Here is a 15,844-nt window from a genome sequence, read left to right as displayed (position 1 = left end):
CGAATCGACGCAAAAATTCGCTTGGATTACGCTTATACAATGACAAATTTGCGGTAGAAATGTTTTTTCGAATCAATTTTTGGTCGACTGTTAGCAAACGCGGCACCCATCTTGCACAGAGCTTTTCCATATGCAAATGTTGGTGCAAAATATGTTGCACACGTTCATATGACATCTTACAGGTCTCAGCTATCTCACGCACTTTCAATCTGCGGTCTCCCAGCACTATTTGATGAATTTTTTCGATCATATCTGGAGTTGTGACCTCAACGGGGCGTCCTGAGCGAGGCCCATCAGAGGTGCTCACACGACCCTTTTTAAACTCGGAAACCCACTGCTTAACGGTTGAATATGACGGGGAGGATGTCCCCAGTGTTGAGTCCATCTCTTTTTTAATTTCCTTCGGCGTTAACCCCTTCAAATAAAAGTATTTGATGACAGCACGATTTTCCTGCTTTTCCATTTTTACGAAAACCACAGAGGCGTCTTGTTCAGCGTGCTGTCAAACCTACACTAGCAAGGAGATCGGGCTGAAACTATAGCTACAAGCTATCCAAGGATGGTACTATAGAATGTCACCTCAAGGTAGGCCTAGTGGCGTCATCTCTTGGTTAGGCCGGAAACTTATCAATCCACCCTCGTAAATCGCGATTAAGAACTTATTACATCACTACTTCGTTCCTGTTGTCTATTATCACTTGTCAAGCACAAAACGCAAGCAAAATCTTCTTGAATACGCATCAAATCGGATGCGCACTAAGTTACTACGCAGCGGACCACCGAGCAAAACTTGGTGACGCTCTTAGACCACTTTCACACAGTGCGATTATTTCGTAATTGAATGTTTTTATTTTGAGAAAGACACGTTAATGTCTGCGATTCGATTTTTTAATACAAGTCGGAATGTATTTGCGACATTTGTTACTGCAACGGTCTTAATATCGGATCGCATCAGTGTGAAATCGTTCGCTTTAAATACATTTATTTTGGAAATACTTTTGTGTCGTTGCGATTTACTACATGCAGTAAATCGCGTCGTTATCGCTCTGTGTGAAAGTGGCCTTACGGTTCGCTCCGTAACATTAAGCAAGTCATGCAGTTTCTACTTCTATCTCTAGTCTTCTTCTGTACAACATTAATCTACGGCGAAATACAAACAATAAATTAACCAGTGGCGAGCGAGAAAAGTTTCTAACGTATGCTACTCCAGCTGCTCTACTTTGAAATTGTATAATACACAGGAATAATAAATTTTCATAAATGCAAGAAGACTAGAACAAAAAAGAAAACAATGTTACTGGTTTGCTGGCAGAAACATTAATTTTCTGCGTGGTTTTTAACGTATTACTCATCCGGGGAATAAACAATAAGTAGAGTTACCACCAATAAAGAAAGAAATTTACTAGAAATCTAATCTAATTCAATCTGCTGCCAAGTTCGTAGGTCTTTTTAATCATTTCCTGTTTTCTATCAATTTAACTACTTTGACGTATGCAACTACAAGAGCACTGAGTTACCATGGGGTAGACATAAGAAAAATGGGTCACATAAATATCATTCATCCATGCATTCGCCTTTAAAGACTTAAATTTCCCTATTTTTCTTAAGCGCCGTAATATTTTATATTATCTTAACTTCTCAAATTAAATGACTGTACTTCCTTTTGAGTTACTGGGGTAACATTGCGATTACTGTATAACCGTGAACTTTTAACAGGGATTTATTTTCGGATTTGGATAATAAATTGCTGTTTGAAAAGTCTGAGCCGTTTTGTTTGCTGTTTAAAAAGACTTTTGGTAAGTTTGGTAAAAGAACGATGCCAACAAAGTTTACAAAATAAATAGCCCACAATAGCTTGTTGAGGGGCTTGCCTTGTTTTCCGTCTCCCAGAATTCCCTGTATTCCTACCATAAAATAAGATTGTGCTTTTATTCACATCGTTCTTCGATTTAACATCTTGTTTCGATTCTCTTGAGATTTTATTGGATGTAAAAGTCAAAAATCCAATAAAATTGTTTTGACATATTTTGATGGACTGTCATTGCCTTCTATATTTCCATGAGCCTTCAAGGGAACATTCAGGAGGTCACATTGGGTATATTTTATCTAATTTTATATATCTACCTAATATGAGTAATTCATAACTTTTGAATGCTGTACGAAAAGGTTAATATTCAATATTAAACATTACAGTGACAATGAGGAAAAATTGTTGCTGCTGTCTGCCCTCGTCGGGAATAGAACCCGGATCTCTGGTTTTAAGCACCAGTACTCTACTACTAAGCTACGAGTATCGTCAAAAGTAACTCTATATCAGTATCAATATACTTTTCGTCATTGCTCTTCCTCATTAATTTGAGATACACTTCAACATTTCATAATCTAAATACTGATTAAGGATCCAAATGGTACATGAAGTACAAAAGTAACTGGCATATAAAAATTAGTCTCTTTACTGTTACAACGAGAAAGTGAATGAATCAAGAACGATTTAGTACCTGCTTTATCTCACAATATGTGGTATTCCAAGTCTCTTATCACTGTTTAAAACCAACTCATTTTTTCATACGATCAGTCTTTAAAGAAGTAAAAACTTTCACATCGTAAAAATAAAAATATGAAGTATTTTGAGGCTTTTCTATCTACTTACAAGTAGTAGCGTCATATCGTTTCTTATTCCTCTTTTTTCCTCGTTTTCATCATTTCGACTAATATCGAGTATAGGAATAAAAGCGTAAGTGTATACTCAAAATTTACGACGAGACGCCTTTCTCTTAGAAATAACAGCATTTAAAAAGAGCTGTAAACTTTTAAGTGGTCGTAACGCAACACTGGCTGGTTTATAGTGTTAGTTGTAAAAAGGAGCAAATAAGCCTGTATTAAAGCTTAAATGTCTCCAGGAAAACGGAAGGAAAATGACAGAGACGTACTGAGCAGGAATACAAATTGAACTATTACTGAATATTTGTTGGCTGACGAGGTAAGCAAACTAGTACTTCACTTGTTAGAATCAACTGAAACAATGCGATAGATAGACATTACTATGCTGATATCTTTGGATTTTTTGGCGAGAACAATCAAAATAAATGGCAAATATTTTTCATTACAAATAATACAAAATGCAACCTACCACTTACTACTCTGTTAATACTTCAATTACCGACCGTTTAACTAATGGTGGTAAGACAGATGGGCGTCACTCAACCCGATGATTTCCTTGGAATTGTCTACATTTTACTGTTAATAATGAGGTAGACTAGTTAAGTCATAGAAAATACCACAAATGGCGCGGTAAACGCCATCTGCAGTACGATGCTACATTTTAGGATTGCGTATGCTCCAACAAGGTCAACTTGTGTAGATATCTACTTGCTGAAACGAATCCCCGCGTTTAACCCCAACGTGATAGGCACCTTACCATAATCGAATAAAATAATTCGCAGTGGTCTGTATTCTGTCGAAACTGCCAGACGCGGATTGCGATTTCGATCTTTTTGGATCTCATCAGTGGGTCGCAGACAGCTCCGACAGAACACAGACCAACTTTTACCTGCTGCCTCAACAGCGCGTTTTAGAAAATACCGCAAATGACGCGGTAAACGCCATCTGTAATACGATGATACATTTTAGGTTTACGAATGCTCCAACAAGGTCCACTTGTGTGGATATCTACTTGCTGTTAAGACAACAGGTAAAAGTTGGTCTGTGTTCTGTCGGAGCTGTCTGCGACGCGCTGATGAGATCCAAAATGATCGAAATCGCGATCCGCGTCTGGCAGTTTCGACAGAATACAGACCACTTCGAATTATTTTATTCAGTTTAGTCATAGTATTGTTTCCATATAAAATATAGTTAATTTAAAATAAGTTAGGAACAATTTATTATTAATCATTACGTAAAAATAACTTATTTGAATCAGGGAAACGTAAGAAATTGGTAAGAAAACATCAGAATGAATGAAGACGGTCACCTGCCTCACCACCCTGTCTCACTTCTTTCTTAAATGCGATTTTTCTAATAATGAGTATTAAAATCTAATATTAATTATAGCTGATGATATTTCAAAATGTAATTTTAGTATTATACAAGCGTCTTCTCGGGCATTCACGTTGTTAAAAACAGAATATCTTTATGGCCGAACAACAATATTAAACCATGCATAAAACTCAGCATCAATTATGCCATCCATGCTTTTAAATATCTTTTTTGCCGATTTTTAACAAAAAAATGATATCACAGTTTAAAATGCGGTAGAAAGTTCGCGGTACCTATACTGAAAGCACAACCAATAAAATCTTTTATGAGCACCTTCCCAAATACTGTTGCGACTTAAACTTCTTGGATAAAGTAATGGCTGGTGGTAAACAAGAAAGGGAAAAAAGTACAAAACAAACACTCACTTAAAGAAATTGGACAATTCTCCTACGTGAAGGTTCAAACGGTTGTCGAATAAATGTTCTCTCTGAAATGGTTGCATTGAGAATATCCGTGGATGTGTTAGAGCAAAGCCATTTTGACACCTGTCCCCTGCACAGTACTGCGCATATGCCCGAGACGAGACACCACACACTACGGTATTCCTTAATCATATTTTGCCTCATTAAATCTTACCCCGTTTCCCCACGAATTGAGCCTCCTGCCTCTGGTCTCTGTTGTCATTTGCTGTTCAATTGTTTTAATTTGTTTTGTAATCAAATGCCTATCGTACCTAGCAACCTGATCTCGCTTTGTTTGAGTACTTCCTGTATGTGAAAATTGTCCAGTTCAATAAAAACAGCTCAAAAATAGCATCAATATTCACATAAAACGTATTAACTTCGCCAAGCATCAACGTGAAGCACATAGTCATTAAGTTTCAAATAATCGAATTTGTAATTTCAGAATGCGCATCTATTAATCATTCGATTGTTATTGATCACAGCACAAAAACAAGCATTACCACCGCAGTTCCATTTATGAAGCGAGCAATTTTCCACAATGGGGATGTAAAGTTTTTGACATGTTAATTATTTCGACAGTTATACCGAAATAAGCGTTTCATTTAAAACTGTCATATGACATTTAATTATTACTGAACCGCAAACCCGCATTTTCTCCTATAATCTGAATATGACATTTTCTATTTTGATTAACTCTCAAAACACGATCGTTGACAATAAGTTTAATGAAACGGTTTTGTGTTCTGCGCAACTATGATCATTTAAATTTGGTATATAGGTATGGCAATTCTTCGCTCTTTGGCGCGAGTGCCCGCCCATCACATCGGCCACCAGTTTTCTGCGTCTTCTCCCCCAAACACTCCCGTCCCTTCCCTAAGCTCAACTCTTTTCCCAATTCAATCCTTCCCACTCCTAACCTTTCTATTTTTTTCCGGAGATCTATAACCTTTGGGTTAATCTCCCCACTCGAGGAGGGGTTTGAGTTGGTAAATATCCGACACCATCTCCACTCTGGAAGTGTCTTTTAAAGATTTTCCCTCCTCGAGAATAATCTAACCAAAAGAAAAGTACGGAATGTACGATTTTCATTTAAAGTACTAAATACGTAGAGTCCACATGTAGGTTTTCTTAAAATAATTTGCACTGCAGTAACAAATTTAAACAGGAACTCTCTAATAATGACTTTGAAAACGAATATTTTGTGGTAAAATAGTTAAAATAAAATTGTGTAACAACAGTCCAAGTATCTAAAACATCCCACTCAAAATGGAATAAGAGAAAAAACACTGTTAATTCCATAAAAGGAATTTATTTACAAACTTTAACAATTATTGTAGAGATTAATCCATTTTGAATGGTGTAGTAAATAAAGTTTTCGATACTTAAATACTCTGTAGTTAATTAGAACCGGTAACGACTTTCAGTAAAGGAAATACGTAGAAATCTGTTATTTTGTTAACAAAAGAGTGACTTCCCACGGAGGCTTTATGATTTCTAAAATTTTCAGGAAGTTTAAGGGTTTACTTTTAAAAAACCGGTGTAACAATTTAATATTATCTAAATTTAAAGGCAGCTTGTCTTATATACAGTAGTCCTTGGGTATTTATTATCCTTTTCTATAGCTTTTACATGTTCATCGATCCCTTTTTTTTTTAAAGAACGGCCAGTTTGTCCAATATAAAAAGAATTATTATATAACTTTTACATTCTAATCTGTAAACATCAGACTTATCTCAAATATCTTATTTAAATATAAGAATAAATTAAAATCAGTGCCTGTTAATAATAATAATAAGTCAAGTATTTATAAATTATGTTATTTAATTAGCCTTGTTTTGCTTCTTTGGCTGTTATCTCCTCTTTTCTTGTTACTCCTACGAATTCATTACTGATAAATAGATGCTATTTTTATAAGATTCTAACAAAAAAGAAATCGTAATACATCTTTTACGTACTTATAAAGAATTGAAATTCAACAATTTCAAATCAATAACTCCACGTGTAGACATTAGATAACAATCAATAAATATTTACCTTGTAGATAGGTACTAAAGGAAAAAATTAATATACCTACCTACCTATATCGTAATAAAAATTGTTATCATTCCGTCTAACAATTTTTTATTAATTGGATCGAATAAAAAACATCAAAAGCTCGTACCAAAATTATTTATAAGGCTCTTTGTCAATCCTATGATATGCTGACGGCGATGGTAATCACAGTAGCCCAATATAACTGTAATATACATTGCTTTGAATTTGCTATAAAATTTCCACTCATTTCTATACAAAATATCCTAAAATCGAAGATGTCAATTTTCCGATGAATTAACGCCCTGTATGTATATATAGGGATGGCATTAGCATCTGAATTTTTTATCACAAATTATATTTGTTTATAGAACATTATGAAACACATTATTGTCTTAGTCTAAAGTAGAGAAATAGGTAGAGAAATAAATTATTTATCAAATAAGCTAATGAGTGCCTCATTCCACATTTAAGTAAATTCCTATTTCTTACATAGTTAATGCCTAGTTGTAATAAGTGATTAAGTGATACATAACACACTATTAGTTAGTTATATTTTTAAAGATCAAAAAACACCTTTTTACCATACCACTACCAAAAGAACGACATGTTTGCCTGATATCAGTTTTCCAGGAAATTTTAGACAATGAGCATGTTTTCGTTGACGTCCTGATAATATCAGTTAGCTTACTGATTTAGCAGTTATTGCTCTTTTACTTGATAAAGAAGATAAAGAGATGAAAAGGAAAAAAAGAGCAAAAAACACAAAAGTTTATTGATATGACAATGTCAAATTTCACCAGCACTTCAGAATGTCGAAACATCATCATCATAAGGTCGTCAGTCTCAAAATTGATTGGACACACACCTCTACTCTTTCCTATTCTAATCTATCCTATCTTCGCATTTCCCCAAAACTAGAACAACCCACATCCTTAACTAAAGCTGTCTCTAACTCCTCCTTGCTAGATGCTAATACTACTATATCATCTGCAAATCTAAGCATACTAATCTTTTGCCCTTGCACATCTATCCCTACAGTTGTACTGTCTTTAATGATGTTGATCGCGTCTTCGATGTAGAGATACAAAAATGGCGGTGACAGTGCGCATCCCTGTCTGACTCCCTTTCTAATATTTACTTCCCTACGTTGCAGCTTCACCTCTATAACTGTCTGTTGCTCTTTATACAAACTAAATATCACTCCTTTATCTCTGTAACTCATCCCTACATTTTTAAGTTGTATATGTAACATTTTGTTCCATTTAGCATTATTAAAAGCCTTTTCTAAATGAACAAATCCTATGTACGCACTCGTTCCTTTTTCTATCGTTTTCTCTATTGTTACCCGTAAAGCTATAACGGTCTCCCGCGTTCCTCTATTTCTTCTGAACCCAAATTTCCGCCTATATCCAATCTATACCTGGAGCCTTATTATTCTTTAAGTTTTTTAGTGCTACCGAATGTCTAAATATTAATTTAATAATTTCCCTTAATACAGTCCTCTGCTGGTTACCAACGAGCTGATTGCATTCTCATTAGATCATTGGCATCAACAACCGTTACCAACAGGCATCAACAGGCACCGACACATCAATTTATTATACACGGAGAGAATACACAATGCTTATCAAACTGAATAGTATTTTGACGGACGTCTGACGGACGGCTGCCTACAGTGATCTAGATGATAGTGAAAATCAAGCTTTAATAGGACAGGATTTTACTATCCTACACGAAACGATTTCCACGCGGCAGATAGTAAAATATTTTCCTATCTCTCAAATCAGGACAAGTCGTACTTTCGAGGAAGAAGTATTGCAAGAGACATATACTAGCCTAGGGAAGAAAATACAGCACTCCCTCCCGACAGTTTTCCGCGCTCGTCTTCGGCTGAGGTGGCAATTTACACCCTAAATGGTATACTGTTGTTTTTTCCTTTGGCACATAATAAGATACTATTCTCGTTAAGTGTTTTGCAACCATTGTAATACCAAATAAAAATTAGTAAAAAAAAGGTTAGGTAAACTCTGAGCAACTAAAGTAGCGGTTCATGTAATAAACCTGGCAACAGTAAACCGCCTTTGCACATGCCTAAAGTGCAATTACAGCTTTATAGTACCCGTTAAACGTAACACGTTTTATATTCTGTCATACACCCATAACTTTCAGAAGGGTGCATTAGAAAGGATTCCACTACTATGTTTTATCGAAATATGGGAGATGAGAAAGCAGTACAACAATTTTGTTGAATTTCAGCTGCAAAAATAAACTCAATAAAGATTCTTGTGCCTTAACATTGTCCCAAAATATTAGCCATTCGACAAAATAGACTTATAAATCTTCTAGAAGTTTCATTACTGAAGCCGTCACTTTAGATGGCTCAGAGTTTAGGTAGTATTTCGGTTGTGGGAATAATAATTGTACCCACAATTTATCATTTAGCTACCCTCGCATGTAAAGTGTAAAATTAATGTGGCTGTATGTCTGACTTCTGTCTGCAATGCCCCATTATTATATAACATGGTACAACTTCAACTTTAATTATGAAGCATCCTATATAATAAGCATTAAACGACTTCAAGTTTACATTAGCAGGTAGTGCAGGAAAACAACCCCCTTTGTCCTTATCTAAACGATTAAACTGTACCAGTAATGTTTTAGGTACCAGAATTTAGTTGTTCATTAACTAATAACGATAAAATGTGTGGAACATGACAAGTATCTTTCTAAAATAGTAATTATTTCTAAAACAATAGACCAGTAAAATTTTCCGGGAACTTTCGCACCCTTTCTCCACAATTTAATCTATATGTATAATACACATTAGACACGTACATGTATTGCCATAAGTAAACAAAAAAAGAACTTCACTTACTTTGCGTTCTATGAATGGAATTGGCTGCTAATTCTCTTTCCAATAAGCACAAAAGTTTGTAACAGAACCACTAACAAAAGCAAAATAACGCGTACACAGGGAAACTATTCGCGGTTCGAACCGAATAAATCTCTTTCCGTTTTTCATAAAGGAAAATCTATTTAACAATCGATAGAAGTAACGGGTGCCGCAAACAGACAAAAACGGTCATTGTGGTAGAGTGGAGACAGCAACAGACTAGATCGAAAGCACTGAAAATATGTGAAAGGTTACAGATACGAAAGCTTCAAGGCCATTGTGTACATTCATACGTATGTGTACGTCTATACGTAGAAGACATTGCGAAAGTTGAGACACCAGCAAAAAATTATCATGTTTACACTGTTCTTTCGTTCTTTTCACAGTTAATAGCAGAATGAAATAAACAACTTTGCATGCTTTTAACATTTTAATGTAGAAAACATAAAATATTATTACAGACGTTGTTGTTGGTGTTGTTACATGCTTTTAAACTGAAATCAGAAGCATAATCCAAAGAGGATTTTCTTTAACATAAAAACGTAAATTGAAGGAAACTAAAAACTTGGAATTCATTTCTTTAATTTTGTTTCGTACAACCTACATTAGAAACCTTTTAACAAATTATTCTAATAGAAAAATTAATATATGTATATTTCATTGTGTTTAGATAAAAACTTCACTTGCATGAAAATTTCAGTCTATTTTAATAACAGAAACTGATTCAAGATATTCTTATAGGTACATTTAACAAAATTTAGAAAAACTGCTATATAATTACGTGTTACATATCTAATTACGTAATTTTCTTCCAACTATCTTCCTGTTTTGTAATTAATTAGGAATAAATAAATAAAATATGATAGATAGTCAAAATTAGTGTTATAATACAAAAGAAGCTAAATCTGACCGAGGATAGGTTTATTTTTCATTTAACCTAATGCTATACAATAGAAAAATGTTTGGTTAGGTTAGGTAGGGTTCAGTTCTTTTGTATGATGGCACTGTGATTTTGACTTTGATTAATAAATGGTTCCAATGGTGCTTTTTAAGGGGGAGGCAAGTTTTCCTGTCATAACATGTTTATCACATCAAATGTGCCTTACGGGTAACACGTAATAACTGGAAAATGATAAATTCTTGTTAGGTATCATAAAATTAATTATTTATTAATTATTTTATTTTATTAATTTGGGACAAGATGTTAAATATACTTAAAAATGTAGGGATGAATTACAAAGATAGATCATCATAAGGTCGTCAGTCTCAAAATTGATTGGACACACACCTCTACTCTTTCCTATTCTAATCTATCCTATCTTCGCATTTCCCCAAAACTAGAACAACCCACATCCTTAACTAAAGCTGTCTCTAACTCCTCCTTGCTAGATGCTAATACTACTATATCATCTGCAAATCTAAGCATACTAATCTTTTGCCCTTGCACATCTATCCCTACAGTTGTACTGTCTTTAATGATGTTGATCGCGTCTTCGATGTAGAGATACAAAAATGGCGGTGACAGTGCGCATCCCTGTCTGACTCCCTTTCTAATATTTACTTCCCTACGTTGCAGCTTCACCTCTATAACTGTCTGTTGCTCTTTATACAAACTAAATATCACTCCTTTATCTCTGTAACTCATCCCTACATTTTTAAGTTGTATATGTAACATTTTGTTCCATTTAGCATTATTAAAAGCCTTTTCTAAATGAACAAATCCTATGTACGCACTCGTTCCTTTTTCTATCGTTTTCTCTATTGTTACCCGTAAAGCTATAACGGTCTCCCGCGTTCCTCTATTTCTTCTGAACCCAAATTTCCGCCTATATCCAATCTATACCTGGAGCCTTATTATTCTTTAAGTTTTTTAGTGCTACCGAATGTCTAAATATTAATTTAATAATTTCCCTTAATACAGTCCTCTGCTGNGAAAGAATAGGAGAACAGAGGACTCTATGGAAGTCAATAAAAAATAGGCGAGATAGGTTGGTAGGACACCTTCTCAGGCATGAAGGTCTAGTCAGAGACATATTAGAGGTAGAAACAGGAGTTAGGAGGGGTGGAGGTAGACCTAGATTAGATTACTGTTCGCAAATAGTCAGGATAGGAAAGAGTGGAGGTACGTGTCCAACCAGTCTTAGGACTGATGACCTTATGATGATGATGATGAATTAAACTATTAATTTCTTCTTAGTCTTGCGAAAACGTACCAAGACTGTCTTTATACTAGCAAGACGAAGACCAAGTTCAAGATCAAGACCAAGACCAAGACCAAAGCCAAGACCAAGACCAAGATCAAGATAAATACCAAGACCAAGATCAATCCCAAGATCAAGATCAAGACGAAATACGCTAACCTAAGCGAAACACGATTGTCACATTTACATTCCCAGTTATGTGATTAATTAGTAAATAAATTAGTAAATTTCCTATATTTTGACAAACGAGTTCAATATCTACTGCTGCTAACTTCAGCCAGTATAGATCAGATTACTTCGTACAGACTACGATGTTGATGAGACACACGCAATCTTAAGACAATCATACAATAGTTAATATATAGCTATAAAGCGCTAACTCGTCCTAATTATGAACTATAAAATGAAATAAAGGAAAAATAATGTTCTTAGGAGCACCTTTTGCAGTTGTTCCTACCTACAATAAAACAATTCCGCCTGCGACGTTGTAAAACCAAAACGAGCCAATGGCTAAACGTAATTTTAAAGTATTATTACCTTTTTTATTGCCCCTTTCTCGCCGAGTATTTTGCGTTACTACATCCTAGAGTCTGGTATTCCGCCATAATTTTGTCTTAAATCCAATTCAAAAAATTTATGGCAACTGTAATAACAAAGTTATGACTACGTGCTTCTTGTCTTTATTAAAAGGATTATAGCGCTTTTTATATTTACGTTTTTATGAACATTCTGCACAATTCAAGATGAGTTATTATGCGGAATGACAGTGTTTTGGCATGTTGCCTTTCTAATCTCTTATTTTTCACGATGAACTGGATTTATTGAACTTGCTCGAAATAAGGCACTGATAATAATTGCCCTATTGACATTGTAAATAATATTCATCAAGTATTCTGTATACGCGTAAGTCCTATTATTTACTATGTACCTCAATTCAGGGACGTACTTATCAAATTCTGTATCAATCGCACTAAGATTTATGTAAAGAAGAAAGAAGCGAGACGGCTGGGTAGTATTGGATTCACTCTGAGAAAATAAAACCTCTCTTCCTTAGGTCATTTCAAATCCGTTTATTTGGTCCCCTTCATAGTTAAAGAGACGTAACTGCAGGGCAAACTACTAGAAAATTTTAGAAATCAATAGATGTAATTGCTACTGGGAATTATCTAGGATGATATATTAGATATGAACAATTCCCCATTACTGAATACTTATCTATTGTAAATAAAAGTTTTATTTGGGCATATTTTGTCAAATTATCATCATCACCTGATAATGCTGCAGTTCTATTTCCATTTTAATGGCGTTTTTCTTTTATAAAACAGTTTGTTGATCCGTACAGAAATTGTTTTGTATTTCAGTTCAAAAGCTCCTCGATCCATTTGTTTTTTATATTTGTTTATTCATTAAAACGCCTTTCAATTCAAAGAGGCCTTAGGAGCAGTCAGTGTTTGGCACGAAAACGCTTGTATGACTTCGCTAATTACTTCTGAGAGTTTATACAAAGAATCACTGAAGATGGTAATGAGTTTTTTTTTTAACGAAATGGAAATTCACTCGCTGACAAATTACAACTGTAAGCAGCAAACAGGAGTGAACAAACACCCCAAACACTTTTGTCCAGTAAGAAAAAATGAATCAATCGAAAAAGATCATTCATAGATTAATAAAACGTGTCAAAGGCTGTAGTTTTTTAGTGGTTCGTTGAGTTTTGATGTTCCAGGCGTTTCACCGTTCTTCGCTGACGGCATCTTCAGTATGTTGCAGTGACCGATGCGGTTTGGGACCGTGTTACGCTTTTTAGATTGGAGTCGTCACAGAAAATACGATTACCTGTCTGCATCATTGGGCTCATGTTGTCTTCTGTTTGTTTTTCATTACATGTTTCCAAATTTTACTTATGTGTATCCCATCATCTCTGCTGTTGTCAAATTGATAAAAGCTTTCGCGGTGAGTAGATGTCCTGAAAGTGGATTGTGTGACCTTTCTGAAGCGCAAGGTGAGCTACTGGACATTTTCCAGGTTGGAGTAATCTAATTACTCGTTCGTGTTCTTGCTTCCTCGTAAGTATCTGCACTGTGTCATCCTTATGTAGTTCTTGCCGCATTCACAAGGTATATAATAAATCCCTGGTGTTGATAAAGGATCAAGAAGTTCTTTAATTGGTCGTAGTTCATCTTTAATCTTGGGCGTAGGTAGAAATATTGTTTTGATTCCCTTTCTTCAGAGCGTCTTTGCTATCCAATCCGCAACGTGATGGTGTTTAGGATGTATTTACCTTCTGTATTTCGATATGGCTGTAGTCATTTGCTTGTAGAGCCTTCCGTAGGTAATCTAATCCTGGTTGTAGATGTTCCTTGTTCGCAATCAATTATGCCTTGTTTTGTAGTGTTTTGATGAGTGTCCTTTTCTGAGCTGGATGGCAGTTGAAAGCAACATTAAAAAACAAACTTTTGGGTGTTTCATTCCCACCAGTCAGTAATGCTGGGAATGGGTGGGTGGTGGTTCGGGTGAGAAAGATGAGACGGACGAAAAGAAGACAGAAGAGAATGAAAGATTATCTGTAGAATATAACTGTCCCAGCATTTGCCTAAGTGATCTAAGGAAACCACAGAAAAACTTTGAGGCAAATGGACCTGGAATCGAACCGGCATCCTCCCTAATTCTAAGCAATGGTCTAAACCTCTAAACCATGCCGCTCAGTAGCAGCATTGAGATATGGGACTGTATATGTTCTTTTCTTATAGACGCCATAAGCCAATTGTCTTGTTCTTGTTCTTGTTCTTTTTACGACAAGGACTTTCTGACATAATTCGTGATGGTTTGATACTCAATATCTTTACTTTTATTTCAAGAAAAATCAATTTTTAAAATCTTCGAATGACACCCGCCAGTCCGCACTGCCCTTCTAGGTTTTATTCGACGGACCTGGTTGAAAAAAGTAGCTACTTCAAAATCAATCCATTAGATAGCCTTTTTTAGGAATATTTACACCTGGCCCTTTGAGTAACGATCCTATAATCCTGCTCAGTGGTAGGTGCAAGTTTCATTTGATTTATTTTTACGAGATCCAGTCTTATTCGTTCAGATAAAGTGAACCAACCGACTCTACAGAATCGAATTAATATTGCAGATTAGATTCTTGTTTATTCAGTTTAACGTAGGTTTTCGTAACGCCCGTAAATTCAAACACGCCGCGTGATGTCTAGCGGTCTAGAATTTCTGATGAGCTTCGATATTTATTGAACGATGTTAAGGTAAATAATCGATTCGCTATAAAACAAATTCGTTCTAACGTAAACACAGAAATCAACAAAACTTGGTAATGATAGAACCAGTCTAGTGTGTAAACTTCAATATATTCCCAATAATTCGTAACGTAAAGCCTTTTTGTACTAGTACTCAAACTCAAACTTATCACACACATAAAAATTCTGACACAAATTGCATTTCTGTTTACTGAGAAGACTATTTTTAACATCAATTGTCAATCTTTACTGCATGTTACATCCCTATCAGTTCCTTCAGTCACATATTAACACCGCCCTTGAAGTTTGTCGTCTTTCGCTTATTGTCGTCTTCCAAATGATATTGTCCGTTCATTTAGAGAAAGGTACAGCGTGCGCGAAGCAAACAAAGAAATATCGGTCGTAAGCAATTTAGGTTTTTGGTGGAATTTAACACACTTTGCAAAAGTAAAATTACTAAATGAAACACAATGAAAACTTAACAAATTTAATTAACAATCGCTGAAGGAAGAAGTGGAACAGTTGAATAATAGATCGGAAGTGTTAGTAGTTTTGAAAATAAATTTTAACGAAGATTAAAAGGGTGGAGCTAGAAGTATTTTAACTAAAGTAGGGATCGAATCAGAAGAGAATGAAACTTGGAAAGAGTGATTAGATGAAATACTAAGAAAAAGATTTCGCCCCAATGTACCTAGAAACCCAATATTAAAATGCAATTAAGAAGTAATAAGAATTATACAGCTCATGCTGTTAGTAAACGAAATTAAAATGTTAAGGGATTAGTGGAAAGTACAAGTAGTAAAGTAATTTGTAGAGAGAATAATAGAAAGGTACAGATACAAAAGGTTTTGAGAAGATACATTTGAAAGCATATTTACATAATAACAATAGGAAATATTTACAAAAGAAAGAATTGAATTATACGTTACAATATTGAGTTGGGAAAAATATCAATATATCAAATATCAAAAATATATAAGTGATATCATATCGTAACAAAAATATATGTGGCAAATATGTGTAGCCACA

General features: G+C 34.9%; 1 protein-coding gene across 5 annotated transcripts in view; it reads right to left on the bottom strand.

The window, feature by feature from the left end:
* Window positions 1-9,576, bottom strand: part of LOC108736292 (sex peptide receptor) — a 298,323-nt gene extending 288,747 nt beyond the window's left edge. For all 5 annotated transcript variants that reach the window (XM_025974306.1, XM_025974303.1, XM_025974307.1 and 2 more), the window contains exon 1: window positions 9,349-9,576. The gene's annotated coding sequence lies outside the window, so the exon portion shown is untranslated. The remainder of the gene's footprint in view (window positions 1-9,348) is intronic.
* Window positions 9,577-15,844: the final 6,268 nt, after the last annotated feature.

This window comes from Agrilus planipennis, unplaced genomic scaffold (genome assembly GCF_000699045.2).
Source record: "Agrilus planipennis isolate EAB-ADULT unplaced genomic scaffold, Apla_2.0 scaffold110, whole genome shotgun sequence".
NCBI classification, from domain to species: Eukaryota; Metazoa; Arthropoda; class Insecta; order Coleoptera; family Buprestidae; genus Agrilus; species Agrilus planipennis.
The sequence above is the reverse complement of the archived record's forward strand: the minus strand, read 5'-3'. Positions and strand labels throughout refer to the sequence as shown.